A 14,803-nucleotide genomic window follows, 5' to 3' on the forward strand; every position below is an offset into this window, starting at 1 on the left:
CAACCTCCCCAGCTCCCCTCTACCTGTGGACAACCTGACCTCAGGGGCCCTTCTCTATTTCAGAGTCTACAGCTACTCCCTTCAAAGACCTACCTGATGTAATAAGATCATGGATACAGATGCAGGACAAAGGTTCAAGAACCCCCAGGGTTTTTTAAATGCTGTCTCAACTCAGGGATTCCTGTGACTTCTCTGAGACACTTGATTACATCTTAGGGCCTCCTGCCTACGTCAGTTTCCCTGAATGGGAAACTCAAGAGTAAAGGAGTGAAGAGCTCAGATGTGCCAAGCCAACGGGGTGTCGAAGGTCAGTTTTCTGTGTGTGGGAGTCAGTTGATGGGTGGGGAGAAGCAGGACAGGAAGCTAAGGAGGGGACAGTGGCTACCACTTGAAGGGCCTCAGGTGCAAGGAAAGGGGGTCCTGACTTTGTATTTCAGGCCCCAGGGATATAATAGTTTTCAAGCAGAGAAGCAAACTGTTGTCATTGAAGATGACTCTGGGGACAAAGAATCCATCCCAGGTGCAGGAGCTCCTAACATCATCAACAATGATAATGGCAGCTTACACATGATTATCATCTCTATAAATCTCAAAACAAAACTTCCAAGCAAACTGACATCAATTCCAAGCAATTCCTAACATCAGTCCTGTGAGTTAGCTGGCCTCATTCCACTTTCACAGAAGAGGAAAGCAAGACCCAATGTCACACAGACCTGTGTCCTCTGGGTCCAGGGCTATTCATCACAACACACATCTCCGGACACTCTGTCAGTGGTGAGCGTCTACACTGACCTTGGTTTTCTACCCCAGGTGGGGGGTCTGGACTAGCTGCTCTCCGTGTTACCCAGCTTTGAGACTGGAAAATGCTGTGACCCAGAGGCAGGCCGGCTGCCTCGTGGGGCTGCTGAGCTGAGCCGTGGGTGGTCAGGAATGTTTCAGGACTTCCTGGGACCAGTGTTCCAGGTCGGAGTGTCTGGATTAATGATCCGTCTCCAGGCAGAGCCAGCCGAGGCTCCGACGCCAGGCACCACGCATCGATTAGACTTTGTACTTGGAGCTTGCTTTCATCTGGGGCTCTCCAGGTGGGCTGGGCCTAATAATTAACATTCTCTGAGCCCCACAACATGAGTGTGCTGGAGAGAAAAGGTCTCTGAGCAGGTCCCCATCCATGGTGGGAGTGGAGCACCTCCCCCCACTCCCCCCAAAACGTCTAGGCATGGCTGCTTGGCAGGGGACCACGTCTTCCAGCTAACACTTCAATACTACCTGAAGTTTATACAGTAAGCGGCTTTGGTCTCATCTTTGGGTTTCACTACATACATATGGCAAGTCACCACGTAGGGAAGTAGGACTAGGACCATGCACATAGGGAAACTGAGGCCCAGAGAAGGACACGGAATGGCCCAAGGGCAGAGGGATCAGGATGAAAATTCAACCCTTCTGCCAGCAGTGCCTGATACATACAGATGCTCAGATGCACTGGCATCTTCCCAGTGCAGGAGGCTGTCTCTTGCAGGGCTGTTTAGAGCTTCCTGGTACTTTGAGGTGAGGGAAGGGAAGGGTGTGATAGGATTTTCTATTTTATAAGAGGAATCATTACAAAGGTGCTCTGTCATTCACTCATGCGTTGGTTTCGCCAGGACTTACTATATCCCTAAGATGTTTCAGCCTCTGTGTCAGGTTCTAAGGATAGCAGAAAATAGTCCGACACTTATAGCCTAGGGAAGGAGCAGCGGTGGAGAGTGTGGCAGGGGAGCTTATAGCCTAGGGTAGGGGCGCGGTGGAGAGTGTGGCATGGAGAAGTAGATATGAAAACTCTAAGTCCAGTGAGCTGCCATGGTACTTTACTAGTAAATCTATTTGAGAGTACAGAGCATTTTGGCCCCCAGTTCCCAGGGAAGGCATGATCGGGTCTTTCCCAAGCAGTGAAGCATCCGCAGTAGTGGGATGTAATCAGAAAAGGCTTCAGAAGGAAAAACCCCCAAAAATGGAAACTTAAAAGAGGCTAGATGTTCATCAGGCAAATGGGGGGGTAGAAAGAGGGCATTGGGTGGGATCATCCAAGGAAAAGGAAAGAACTGGCCCAGCAAAGAGAGACAGAGAGGCATGGAGTTGCTGAGTCACTGAGACCAATGGAGTTGGCCAAAGAGTAGGCTTTGAGGAAGAGATCGTGGGAGGTGAGGTTGGAGAGATACATGAGGAACCCATCAGAAAGGCCTCCTGAGCCAACGAGAGGGGCCTGAACTTTATCCTAAACAATTCAAGTAAGGAGGCAGTGTGGTCAGAACTGCATTTTTGAAGGCTCCTCCCGCTGCAGTGTTGAAACTGTGCTGAAGGGAAGAGAGATTAAAGCAGACACATCTGGGAGGCAGAAGAGATGGTGGCCTGCTTTTATTGGTTCGTGGCCACTGAGGACACCAGAGACCTTTGTCTGGTCTGGAAAAGCCTACATCCAGAGAACTTTCCTACACACAAAGAAAGGACTCCCCTTGGTTGTCAGCTTATACCCAAGTTCATAACTCTGGACCCATTCCAGGCTCTTCTGGTCTAAGAAGAAACCACAGCATTCTTCCCTCACTTCCTATAGGGTTCCCCGTACCACTTTGCCCATTCTGCAGGTACACGTCTTCCCACAGCGGGTTCCCCACAGCCTCACCACGGCCACCAGCACACAGTGGCAAGTTCCAAACCTTCACATCTTCCGTTTCAAGCCTTAGACGATTCTGCTTTCTCTGGCCATTCCCATTCATTCAACATAAGGTCTGGGTTAATTGAGCATCTGTATGCACCAGGCACTACTAGGTTCCGTGGAGGGGCCTCTGCTCTTCCTTACACGGGGTCCCTATGGTTAAATCCAGACTCCTTAGCCCAGAATTTTAGGGCCTTCTTAGGCTGACTCCAGCCAGCCTTCATGGCCTCATGTTTCCCCTCGCTCCTCCCACACCCTACATTTGTCACACTGATCACCACTTGATGTTCCTTAAGTGCCCTCTATTATTTTTTCCAAATATGCATATATTTGGAATAGAAATATCTTCTTATTAAAATGCTGATCTCCACTCACTCTAACTGAAATAACACCAAAGATGGAAAGTAGAAAGTAGAAATATGTCCCCTACCCTGAAAATTCCATTCTCCAGAGATGAACACTATTAATATTTGGGTAAATATCCCCCTAGAGTCTTTAAAAAACTTACACGTCCTAGCATACCACCTTTTGCACTCTTTCCTGCCCTGTTCCCTTGTCTGAGAAGTTCTCTATGGTCCCACAGGAGAAGTAGGGGCCCAAGGCTTACAACAAACACAACACTTGCCATCCTATATTTAAATCATCTGTTCATATGTTGTCCCTCCACCAGACTATAATCCAAGACGAGATCTATGAGCACGGAGTTGTGACTGTCTTGTTCTCTGCTGTATTCACAATTCCTTGCGCGTAGTAGGCCCTCAGTAAGAATCTGTAGAATGCATGGTGGATGGATGGATGGATGGGCAGGTGGATAGTTGGGAGGACAGGTGGATTGACGACAGGTGGGAACCCCTATGACATGCTCTGCAGAATTAGGGGGAAGGACTGGCACTGAGTAGTGAAAAGGACCCCAGCTGGGGGTTAAGAACTTGGATTCTGGCTCTGGCCCCGCCTTCTCCCGCTATGTAGCTTTACAGAAGTTCCTGCCTTCTCTTAAGCTTCAATTTCCCTACCTGGACCTGAATAGTGGAGCTGGGTAGCTCCCCAGAACCCTTCCCAACGGATGCTCCAGAATGCTCAGCTGGCCCTGGCCCAGCACTATTTCACACCTCTGTAATTACCCACCCGCATGCCTTTATTATAGAAATTGGAGTGGGGGCGGGGCTCATTAAATAAAGGGCAAAAGGAAATTGCTGGCTTGCCGAAATGACATTGTTGGCGTTAACTAGATTAACTTCTGAAATGAAAAGCCCACAAAAGCAAAACCAAAACAGAGAAGGAGCCATGGCTTCCGCTGGGGGCTCCATGGTTCCCTGCTTCAGGCTGCCTGCCCCCCAGCCCAGGTCTCTCGATCCAGCCTTCCTGGTGAGGTCACGGGAGCCCCTTTCCTTGGTTCACACAGACTCCATCTCAGGGATGTCAGGAAAATGGCGCCAGCCACTGAGCCCCAGGGCAGGACTTGGGTAACTCCTCTCAGGAGTTCTATCTGTGGGAGTCAGGAGGGCAACTAGGCCCCCGGCAGAGCATGAAAGCCAGTACAGGGAAGCCACTGGCCGAGGGGCCTGGAGTCAAAGGATCAGAGAAGCAATACGGGAGCTGAGGGGTACCCCAGGGAGAAGACACCAAGACAGGAAAGAGGAGGGCATCTTCAGGCAATTGAAGGCAGCCCCGCATGGCTGGAGCAGTGAGGGAGGGGATGACCCTGTTCCATTTAGTGAACTCCTCTGGTCACAATGAGACCTCTCATGATGAGTGGGGGAGCAGGCCCTAGAGGCTGGGCAGGTGATGGGTGTACAAAGCGCCCATACCCAGCCGGGGACGCCAACATTCGAGAGCACCCAGTAGGCAGCGCTGTGGGAAGCTGCTGCTGACCCCCACACTGGTTCCAATGGGTGCTAAGATGAAAACAGAAAAAGAAAACAGAGACAAGAGGGTCCGATGGACAGGGACCGAGGCACTTTCTCGGCTCACAAAATTTACAGTCTCAGGAGAGGCAGGCAGACCCAGGGAGAGGAGGCAGGTGACTCCAGCCCTGCCTCCAGGGGAAGGAAAAGATGGAGCCCTGATGCCTGGCTAACGCTCCAGTCTCAGAGGGAGACAGCCAGTTCTTGTAAGCATCCCAGAACACCCAAGAAAAGTCCTCCTCCGCGGATAAACCTGGAGTCCTCTCTACCTCCCTGCAGAGGGCAGCTGAGGCGAGTCCCAGCAGGGAGAAAGTGGGGCAGCAGCACTACCTGGTGTATGCTTCCTCCAAATCAAGTACTTTCCATGCACTCCCTCTTTGATCCTCTAAGGAGCCTAGAGGGAGGAGTTTCTCTGTCTGCTCAACGAACAAAGAAACTGAGGCCCACGGGCCTACCCCAGCTCTCACAACTAGTGACTATCGGAGCTAGACTTGGCACTGAGGTCCTTCAAGCTCCAAATCTCAGAGCTCTCTCCCCATGTGTCTCTGCTCTCCAGACCCTATCTTTGCCCCTAAGAAGCTTAGTGTCTGGTTTTGCTGGGAATCTGGTGACATGCCACTAGTTTTGACTAAAAATCATGAATCCTGTAATCCCTCTGAGCTGCTGGGCATCAGGACAGTCAAATCAACAGTCCAACGATTATTTGAAACATGATTTGTTTTCCTAGCCACCCTCCCCAGTGCGGGAGGGCATTTGTGCCATCCTATTTCCAAGGGGTGACATCTAATGACAGAATTCCAGGCACGGGACACAAGAGAGTCTTCCAGGCAGGAAGCCATCCCAGCACCCTTCGAACCTCATCCAGCTGCACAGCAGCCCACATCTGGACCTGGAGGCTACCAGCACTCTCCTGGTCAGTCCTGGTCAGGATCACCTGAGGCCAGACTAGGTCACCGGATATTAATCATTGCCAAAAGGGAAGTTAAACTGCAAGCCAGTTCATTAAAGATTAAGCTTCATCTCCATAGCCCTGAGGGAAAGGGGGTTTGGGCGGAGAGCGAGGTCCTGTTGTAGGAGGTCACCTCCCATGAAAGCCTTCCAAGTGAGCCTGTGGTGAGGAGCTGGGAAGCCTGGGTTCCAGTCTAGTTCTGCCCTCTGCTTGCTGGGGGACCTTGGGCACAGCACTTCCCCATTCTGAGCTCCCAATTCCTCCTTCGATACACAAGGAAAATTCTGTAGGTTTCCTTGTGATGCTCTAGCGTATGTTGCCTTAAGAATCGTTTATCCATGCTTGCTTTTTCTCAGTCTATGTTTGCTCTGTACCCCCAGGTTGTCCAGTGCAAGTTCACTTACTGTTCACAATATCTGTGGCCATGGAAAGCTGGCAGTAAATCACAACTCCACCAAGACGCGGAGTGCAGGGACTCCCATCTCTCTTCCTTGCTCCCACACTAGCCAGATTGCATCTCTGGCCCCGGAACATGCCCTCTTTGCTCTCTGGGAACTGGCCCAAGTTGTATCTGAAGGAAGCTCCTCTGAGCCCACTGCTCTACAAGAACAGAAATTCCCCATTTGGCTGATTTCTGGTACTTTCCTTTGGGTCATCCCATCTCAATCGGATCACACAGGTCCTTCACAGACCTTGACCTAATACCAAAGCAATTCTACAATATAAAATGAGCAGTCAGAGAACAGAGACCTAATCATTTTGTACTCTCTACAAAGCACAGTGCCGGTCACGGGGCTCCAGCACTGACCGTGAAAGAAAATGGCACCGTACGCGTCCTGCTGTGAAGCCAGAAATTTCTACAAAGGTGGGACATCTGAAAACTACTGCGGTTCTAAAATAGGAGGGTAATAAGATGAGGAAGGCGGTTGGGATGGACAACTATTTCTCTCCTCTGCTGGTTCACCAAGTTCCTTTTAAAACGAGACCGAGCACTTTTCTGCCTGTAGATGGCAGCACTGGTCCCCCTCACTCCCCAAGGGGGACAGCGATTTCGCTAGAGAACAAGTGCTCCGAAGTTCAGAGTAGTGCAAAACAAGGACAAAACAAGAGCAAACAGCTTCAGAACAAATATCCTTGCACACTGAGAAGTGAGCACCTCTGGTGAATTCTCAGAATTTCCAAAACCTCACTTAACTTGTAAAATAGCCCCTTCACAATCTAACTGGACACCACAGATCACCAATAACTTTCTAGAGCACTGTTGCAGAGGGCATGAAACTGGGGGAAAGTTCCCCAGAAGTCCACGAGGGTCCACAGAACCCTGGGTGGGAGAACAGTGGCCGGCCAGCCAGAGGGCCACAAAATGCCCCCCTCTGCCTGTTCCGCGTCGGCCTGGAGTGGCTCAGCTCTGGGGCTGCTCTCCCCGGGCATTGCCCCAAACTCCTACGTGTCCAGGGCTCATTAAGTGCCAGGCAGGGCACTGCCAGTTACTGCTGCAGTAGGAATTCCTACCGCTCTACTGTAGAGGGGAGACGGCGGATCCAAGAGGTTGCCTGCCCAGAATATTCAACCTCCACCCCCTTGCACAGATTGAAGGGAGTCGAAGATCGGCGTTTGGTGTCACGTGGCAGATGGCAGACAGGCAGGTGAGGACACGGAGCGCACCTTGGAGTGAGCCGCTTACAGAAGCTGCGTGAGGATCGGGCCACTGACGAGTGTGCCCCACCCTCTGAGAAGTCCTGGAGAGGGAGTCGGGATGGCCCCTTGAATCTGATGCCAGTTCTGCTCTCAGCGAGCTGTGTGGCCTCAGGTCAGTCCTTTCACTTTTCGGAGCATCTGCACCCTCCCCCAAGCGGATGGCAAGGATCCAATGAGATAGTGGCAAGAAAAAAAAAAAAAGATTTCAAAAGTATAAAAGCCCTCTTGGAGGTATTATTATTAATTATTATTATCATCCTCCTCATCATCCTTCATGGTTATTAATGACCTGTTACCTGCTAGGGATCTGTCATCCAGGAATGTGGGTAAGCCCTCCTTGAATCTGTTTATATTCCCAGTCAGCAGCACCTCTCTGGCTCTTCACCCCCAGCCCCCAGCCCAGGGAGCCGCAGGCAGACTCCTCTGCGGGGGGCCTGGATTTGAATGGCCTGTCTCTGTCTCTTTTGTGGGGTCCCTGGCAGCCGATGGAATTCAGTGCAACAGAGCCTGACTTCCTCCCCTGAACGCCATCTGCTCACTCAGGTCTGTCAGGAATCTCAGGAGGAAGCAGAGGAAGGTATAGGTCTTGCCTTCTCTACCATCCTCCTCAAGCCCAGAAGCCCTGAGCAGGACCCTTCTTAAGTGCTTTGCTAGGGCTGAGAAAACAGGATCCAGACCCCACAGCTCAGAGACCATCCAAGGACCACGGTGCCACTTGCCCTCAAAGCCCATTTTCCTATGCACACCAGGGACAAACTCTGGGACTCCTTTCTCAAAGATAATGCACAACCCAAAAACCTAAAGCAAGCCCAGCCAACTTTGGTACCTATTCTGGGATGAGCTCTGCAGATTCCAAGCTGAATCAGACGTGGTGTGGTCCTACCTGCAAGTGTACGGTCTGATAGTGAGGCTGAGGCATAAACCATCATCTCATAAGGCAGGTTTGCTGAAGCCTTGACTAGAGGATTCCAGAACAGCAAAAGTCAAGGGGAGGGCCTAGCTAGCTTTGCCTGGGACAATCAGGATAGGCTTAAAAAAAACAAGGGTCTTTGAGTTAGGTGCTAAGGGATGGATAGGAATTTGCCTGATAGAGAAGGCAGTGGGCAAAAGGGGAGAATTTCTAGGGCAGGGAAAGCACGAACATGGGAACGGAGATGAGCTGGTCAGGGGACAGAGGGGCCCACCTGGGTGAGAACTGCTGGCAGGTCTGCATGTCACCAAGCCTGACAGATGCCCTTATTTCCTGATCTTGAGGGAAAAAAGTCCTGCTGACAATTAAAGTTTGGGATCCATAGGAAAACAAACTCCCTGACTCCCCTTAAGGGAAGGCCTTTGGATTTCTCAGTTTGTGAAGAACCCGGAGGAGTCTGGGCACCAATATATTCCCAGGCACAGGCCAGCATTAACTCTGTACTAACTAGGTCTTAGAACGTCTCAGCTGAGAAGGGCTTTCCAGACACGTGCTCCCTCCTTCCCTTAATACCCCTTTGCTGCTGGTAGGGAAACTGGAGAAAGAAGCCCCTTCCTCAAGAGTCAGGGGCAGGATGCGAGAGGAACCCAGGTCTCCTGCCCCTCCTCTCCTCTCTGCTCCCATAATGGGGTAGAGCTCACCCAATCCAGCTGGAGGAAATCTCCAGACAAATTCAAGGTGATTGTAACAGTAGCATTTGCAGGCAAATTATACTCCATGAGCTAATTAGGAAGGGATTGGGGCCCTTAGCCTTAATTAATATCTAGTCCCTAACAACTTAATCCTGGGTGAGATCATAGTAGGGATTGCCCCTGAATGCCGAAATTCTTTCCTTCAACAAATCACCTATATAAATACATATATTTTAATAGCAGCAATTATAAAGTTCTCTGCCAACTTATGGGGCTGTTTAACATTCCTGGATCGAAGCCACCTTTTTTTTTCTCCCGGTCTCCTCCCTCCCCACAACCAAAGCCTAATGAATAGTAACGCTTTTGTGGCTTGGGCTTTCCGTTTCACCAGTATCTCCTACCCAGTGGGTCTTCGCAGGGAGTTAATAAGCAGTCTGGGAGGACTGCCTGAGGAGGTCCCGAACCTAATGGTTAACTGCAAAGCCTAATCAGCATCTGCTTCCCACCTAGAGGCCCCCACAGCTACACTGTCCTGGTCCCTCCAGTAATGGATGGAAAATCAGCGATTTCCTGACAGTTAGCAACCAATTTTCCACCAATTAGAAGAGAGATGGTGGTCTCTGGAGGCAGCTGGATGGCGGCGTTGCACGGAACTGGAAGGAAGAGAGATGATCCTCGAAGCACCAGGTAACCCAACCCTGGAACCAGAGCCCTCAGCCTCCCAGGTCAGCTGTGGTTCGTGTCCCGTGGGAGGCAGCTGCGGGGGGCCAGAGCCAGAGAGCTCTTCTCACTCCGTGCGCGGTCCTCCTGTGCCCCTCCTGGGCCAGCCGACGTGGGCTTCTCTGGCTGGGTCTCCCCTCCGTGCCCAGGATGGTGGAGATGTTCCTCCAACGCAGTGGGTGTGGAGGCTTAATGACAGCAAATGCTCTGGAGTTGGACAGTTGGGCCTCCAAATCCTGGATCTGTCACTTTTCAGTTGGGTGTGACCTTGGACAAAACTTCTAAATTCTCGGGGCCTCCATTTCCTCCTTTGTGAGATGGGGCTGGTCTGAGCACCTACCTGATAGGGTCTGAGGACTAAAGGGAAAAAATGTGGATAAAATGCTTTACATCGCACACCAGGGTGCTCAGCACATGGCTGCTAGTATTAGTCTTATCACGATTTTCCTAACGAACAATGCTATTACTAATCTACGGGAATAACAAATGTGTGCCAGGCATTGTGCTCGGCCCTGTGAGGACCACCACGCTACATCTTTGGATGGGAGTTCGCTGGCCCTCCCCCTCCTCACCCCCGCCCCCCAGGGGAGCATTGCAGTCCTCTCCTCTCCAGGCTGGTCTCACATCCCTCCTCCCCCGCCCCCAATACCCAGAGCCAATGTGGTCTTTCCAAAGGATGGATTCGACTGCGTCCATGTCACTGGCCGCATTTTACAGCTTGGGTTCCCTCCCAGGCCTCACCGTTTCCTCCCTCAGCACTCCGGCCCCCACTCCTTAGGGTCCTGAAACAGAACTGCTCCATAAGGGCCACAGGCCTTCAGCATCCACCACCGCCCGAGTGTGGGGGAGGACTCCGTGGCAGGAACAGCAAGCTCTGTACATGGTGGGCGCATGGGACACACGGCTCGCCTCTGTTCCCGGGCCACAGCTCAGGGACAAAAGGAGGTGAGTAAAGACCTTGCTAACAAGCTTTTGAGTCATGAAAGAGAGACAGAGTCACCCTCCATCATTTCAGCACTTATTAGACGGGATTATACTCTCAATTCTTGGATAACTGGCCATTCTCCTCCGGGAATTGTAGCCGAATCAGAAATCAGCCATAGTCCCCCTCAAGGAGCTCAGTGCTGGGGCAGGGGAGAGGCAGGGACTGTTTCATGAGCACCCCCGGGGCTCCGGGCTCTGCTAGGAAGCTCTCATGGACTGTCTCGCCTAGTACCTGGCATTGGGCATGCATGTACCATATCATACAGACTGAGACGCTTCTGGAAGTGAAAGGGGGCACCCTCGCCAGTGGCCGAAGTTGATGGGCACACCTTAAGGCCGTCACAGGCTCGCTGGCACAGAGGGATGGCCTGCCTCAAAGGCACATGTCCTTAATTCAGGAATGAGCCAAGAAGGTTTCAAGAGGTTAAGGACTGCGCCCACATTTACGTCATTCTCAAGAGCAGGGATTCGAACCAGGCCCTTGGCTCCTATCACATGCACAGATAATAAGATTCAAGGTGAAACAGAGTGTTTCCTGAGTGAGGAAGGGAAACATGGCTCTAGGCTTTAGCTGAACAGGGAAGAGGGGCTTCAGCAGGGGAAGAGCTGCCGGCCAGGAGAGGACTGGAGCTGGAGGTGGGTGGGCATTCCGAAGCAGATGGGGAAAGATGCGCGGGAGGGAACGTGGGATGAACGAACAGGTGCAGGCAGAGAGGGAGGGAGGTGTTTGGAAAGGAGTAAGGAGCTGGAGTTGAGGCTGGGGTGGGGAAGCGGGAGCTACGTTAGGGTTGTGCCCACAGACCCTGGTGAGGATGATCACAGAGGGTGGAGAATGTCAGGAGGGAAGAAATAATGGGGAAGAAGGAATGGAGGCTTGGTCTCAGCCCCTGCCTCCTTCACACACCAGCTGCCCCCTCCTCGCTCATGGGACATGTTTGCCCCAAAGCCCACTATGTGCTTCAGATACCCGCCCTTTTCCAAACAAACCTTCCACCCACCTGCCTCTTCCAAAGCAGGCTAGAAAGCCCTGCACCTCAAGTCCTCATCAGGGGAGGAAAGGGGCTGCAGAGTTTCTTGCTGTCATGCCTTAGACTGCTGTCCTCTAAGCTCTCCAGATTTGGGCAGGATGGGGGTGGTGACCAGGTCATGGTCACTGGGCAGAGCTGGGGTTCAAACAGCATCCTCTTCTCTCAGGCTTTGCTTTTCTCAGATTCTCAGAGTCTATCCCTGCTTTCTACTACTGCCAGTCTTGCCCAGCTGCGCCTCTGGCTCTCTTTCCATAGAACCCAGCCACCCTGAGGCTGCTTTCCAGAAGTTCCTGTGGGAGGAGGCAGGTGTTACAGTCCAGAGCTGCTGATCTGGCAACTCAAAGGGTCCCTGGATGTCAAGCTCTGGAATTGAGAGGGAGCTTTCTCGTCTCCATACTGGGAGTGACTCCAGATGCTGCTTCTGACCCGCGGACTCAGATCTGGACAGGTAAGGGTCTTGCCGGTGGAGAAGAAGTCCCACACCCACAAGGGCCAGGCTTGGAGAACACCCGGGGGTGTCTCTGCCACTGGCACCTCCTCCAGCCGCCAGCCCACTCAGCCCCGTGTCCAGCTCTCCTCAAGCCTCCCAGGCCCCTGCCCCATGGTCTGCCCAGCTCCATCCACTCAGCTCCTAGCTCAAGGCTTGCCGCAGGGTGGTGACGACATGGAAGGCAGACGGTGACCCTGCTCCCGTCTTACACCTCAGAGCCCCATCCACTTTGTCACGGGGGTCATTCTACCAAATCTGATCCTGTCCCTCAGTAGCTTTCCATCACCAACAAGAGAACCTTCTGAGCATCTTCACAGAGAGCCCGCAGGGGCCTTCCAGATCCGGGCCCCACCCCCCACCCTCCAGTCCCCCACCGTCACCCATGCACCTTCATCCCACCACTTATTCATTCTTCAAATATGTGTCCAAGGCCTTCTTCATGCTAAGCCCTGGGCTGGCAGCTAAATCACCCCTCAAACGAGTCACACACCCAACTCCAATCTGTATGTGTTGGGGGAGAAGGCTCCAGGGGAGTTCCCCACAGCCCCAAACAATTCTTCAAAGCTGGCGGGTGGGGGTGGGGCAGGGCTACAGCTCAACTTAATTCTGACCCAAAGGACCCAGAAGCAGCATCCAATTCCACAGTTTAAGGGCTCAATCCCACAAGACCACCTCCATTTCAGAGGCCGTTCCCAAGTTTAGATTGTTTCTGTCCTGACTGACCCGCCAATGATCAGAGGCTCCCAGCACTCCATCCTTGGGTTGAACTGATGCGCTAGAGTGGCTCACAAAACTCAGGAAGCCCATTTACTCACCAGATTACTGGTTTATTACAAAGGATATTAAAGGATACGAACCAACAGCCGGATGATGGGATATGTAGGGTGAGGTCTAGAACAGAGGAGCTCCTGTCCTCACAGACTTTGGGGCACAGCCCGGTGGCATGTGGAAGAGCTCTGCTTCCCCAGCCTGGAAACTCTCAGGAACCTACATTTTTGGGTTTTTTTATGGAGGATCATTTCATAGGAAGGATTGATTAATGATTCGCTGTTGGCAGTTGATTCAATCCCCACCCCCTCTCCTCCCCCTGGAAATCTAGGGGTGGGACTGAAAGGTCCAACCCTCTCTTCTCTGTTGGTTCCCTGGGCAAGCAGCCCCCCACCCCTGAGTGCAGTCCAAAAGTCAGCTCCTTAACATGAAGCGGGGTGTGGTAGGAAGGGGCTTGTTACGAATAACAAGACACCCATTCACTCTGATGGCTCTGAAGGGATTTCGGGAACTAAGGACAGAAGACCAAATGTTATGATAAAAGATGCTCCCCGTGCTCTTATCGTCCAGGAAATTCCAAGGGTTTTGAGAGCTGTGGATGAAGACCAAAATTGCAAGAGGAATATCTTTTGGCCATCTGAAGGACCGGATACAGACTTCCTACAGATCACAATATCGCGTTCCCCGTTCCCCAACACTACGCATTGCTGAGGCCTCCCCTCCCGGTCTCTCCTATCTGCCGTGCCCTGATCCTCCAGCACCCGGACCTGGAGGCCCCATCCCATCCTCCTCCGGGCTCCTGCGGTGGTTTATCACTGTCCCTTGGGATGGTTCCTGAATTCAGCTGGAGCTCCCCAAGGAGAGGGGTCAATTTTGAGTCAGTCCTGTGCCTCTCACGGCGAAAGAGACTTGTCTCCCTTCCCAGTTCCTATTTTCCAGGGCCTATATTTTTTATGATTTCTTCTCCTACGCCACCGCCCCCTTGCCTGCTGCTAGGCCTTATGACGCCTGTGTGTGCCTTAGAAAAAAATGCTGCTTCTTCTAGCAAGACGCAGCTGCACGCCAAGATGCCTGTCTTGTGAGCGGAGGACGAGCTGGATCTTGGCTCCAGCTTGCCCCTTGGCCAGGCACCATGGTCCACAGCACACCCATAATGTCCTGTGCATCGTTCCCAACCCCCACCAAGATGCGGGTGGGTGTGTTCAGGAGAAATACCTTCAGCTCAGTCACACTAGCATCAAAAGCTCACGGGCGGACCCTCCGCCAGCGGACTGCTTCCCCTAAAAAGAAATGAGAGTGGGAAAACTGACACAGTCATGGGAATTGGGGCTGTTCTGCAGGTAGAAGGCACATGAGTCAGGGACTTTCCAGTCCTAGCGGTCACTTCAGTGATGCTGGTCATGGACAGGGCTGGGCTGGTCTCCCTTCCCGACCTCTGCACATCTGCACACAGAAGGGCACACACACACACACACACCCGTGCTCACTGCTGTAATCATTCACGGAAATGGGCTCCAGGAGATGAGCCTCAGGCAAGCTCGCCTGCCAGAGAGAGTGTGGTCTTCAACCAATACTCAAGGGTGACAGAAGTCCCACTGGACCCTACCGTGGTCAGAGGCACCAGGGATTCCCTCTGGGACATTCGTTGCTCAGACCAAGGCAGCGTATTCATGCCATGATGAAAAGCCTGGGTCTGGGAGAAAGCAGCTTGGAGAAGAGCAGGCTCTGGGTAGACCTGGATGTCCCCACCTTACCCAAGCTCTCTGGGCTCTCATGGGATGAGGGAGCAGATACACTCTGGGGGCCCAGATAGAACTAGGACCACCTGGGGTCAGACCTGCGTTCAGCATGAACTTCCCTGGGCACCTGGGAGCCTCAGTTGGTTAAGAGTTGACCTCGGCTCAGGTCATGATCCGAGGGTCCTGGGATCGAGTCCGGCATTGGGCTCCCTGCTCAGTGGGCCGTCCTCTT

At 52.4% G+C, this 14,803-nt stretch overlaps 1 long non-coding RNA gene across 1 annotated transcript; it reads left to right on the plus strand.

Moving 5' to 3' along the window:
- Positions 1-1,158: 1,158 nt before the first annotated feature.
- Positions 1,159-14,803, plus strand: LOC125096730 (uncharacterized). Its single transcript, XR_007126366.1, has 5 exons — positions 1,159-1,280; positions 9,353-9,529; positions 10,341-10,507; positions 11,830-12,022; positions 13,403-14,803. It is a non-coding gene; the product is annotated as an uncharacterized LOC125096730 (long non-coding RNA).

Source organism: Lutra lutra, chromosome 4 (genome assembly GCF_902655055.1).
Source record: "Lutra lutra chromosome 4, mLutLut1.2, whole genome shotgun sequence".
Lineage (NCBI taxonomy): Eukaryota > Metazoa > Chordata > Mammalia > Carnivora > Mustelidae > Lutra > Lutra lutra.